Raw genomic sequence first — 1,869 nt, forward strand, 5'->3', positions numbered from 1 at the left:
CTTTTCTAATGTAGTGAATTTACCAAGTCTGTGGTATAGCTTCTTGGAGTTCAATTTGTAAAATTCAATACAAGAGAGATAATTTATCCATCTGCATAGATAACTCAAATGTGTTGCTAGTAAAGAATCTAATCAAGGTAATTGAAATCATCTATTACTCGCACATTTGAGTAATGTGCAGAGCTCTTTAAAAAATGAAAACTTTTTGATGGACCCCGGATTGATCTCTATTATTTTTATTATAATGTTTCTTTTTTTTTTTTTCAGATTGTATTTATTTATTTGTCAGAGAGAGAGAGAGTGTGTGTGTGAGCACACAAGCAGGGAAGTGGGAGGCAGAGGGAGAGGGCAAAGCAGGCTCCCCACTGAACAGGGAGCCCAATGCGGGACTCAATCCAAGGATTCTGGGGCCATGAACTGAGCCAAAGTCAAACGCTCAACCAACTGAGCCACCCGGGCACCCCATATTATAATGTTTCTTGAACATATGTAAAACTACATATAAATGCTTATGCTTACAGATCTTGTATCATTATAAACCAAGCAAACAAAATTGTAAAACAAATGAAATTCAAGTTAACAGCATTAATTTCTTCTTACCATGTGACTCTCCTACTGCCTGCTACAGAGCAGCTTCAGTGTTTGGCCTGCCTTGGCTATCTTGTATATGATTCAGTTCTTCTGCAACTTACATTTATGAGGTGGCCTCCAGATGAAACAGCATATGCTCATATTCTCTTTTATTTTAGATTACCATAGAGATGAAAACACACATGAAAAACTTTTCAGAGAGTAGTATCTTATCACAGAGAATGCACCCATTGATTCTACTTTGAGTGGCACTTCTATAACCAAACAACTGATTTGCTAACTTACCCAGTGATTATTTGCACTCATGGTCATTGATTGAACCTGAAGCTGCAAAATAATTTAAGTTATCTTCTCTTCTCAGGACCCAGTATTTGTCATTAGTCATTGTTTTAGTTGAATGAGATGATTCTAGAGTAGAAATATTCAAAGTGTAAGAATGGAGAGTGGGCAACCTCTGTCCTTGATACTGACCAACAGACCTGGTGGAGCATAGGCACCTGGCGTGCTAGCTTCCTGACTCTCCCCAGGAAGGGCCTTTGGTTCTAGCTGTGAAACTACCATGCAGCCATTTGTGAGTGACTTGGCTTTCCACAGGAACTTTGCTTCAAGAGGAAGAGGACATGCTGACCAACTCAGTCTCCTGATAGTTTTAGTTTTCAGTCAAATTAACAACTTGGCCATCTGGCTTTTGTGCATGTGTGTGTGTGTGTGTGTGTGAGAGAGAGAGAGAGAGAGAGACTCTTGAGAATTTAGACAATGTAAGTATAACCCTATAGGCCTCACCACCTCTGGATGGCAATAACTATACTGCCTACTATTAGAAGGATAAAACAAAATAATATTTGCAGAGTGTCTATTATGTGTAAGTAATCTCAGTGGATACAACGTGGAGCCATCAGAGCCCCCACCTATGCTAAAATGTCCTTTGGGGAAGAGTTGGGGTTGGGGGAACAGGACTAGATTTACACCAATGTGTTACATGAATTTTAAGTCATCTTTAATGCCTTTTTTAAAGCATTGGTTCAAAAAAGTATACTTGGTGTGGTTTTATTGTTTTGTTTTTTGGGAAAGGACATAGTAGAGAAGTACTTCAGCGGTCCCTAATTCCTAACATGAAGCTTCAGCGGCTGCCGCCCCTGCTACTTTCCACTTGTCTTAGGAGCACTCTTTGAAGTTGGAAATAATATCCCAAAGGATCTAGAATATATTTAAGGATACTGGGCAAAAAAACTCATTGAATCATAATGTTTATGTGTTCCTAACAACAAGAAACATCAA

Source organism: Lutra lutra, chromosome 1 (assembly GCF_902655055.1).
Source record: "Lutra lutra chromosome 1, mLutLut1.2, whole genome shotgun sequence".
NCBI lineage: Eukaryota > Metazoa > Chordata > Mammalia > Carnivora > Mustelidae > Lutra > Lutra lutra.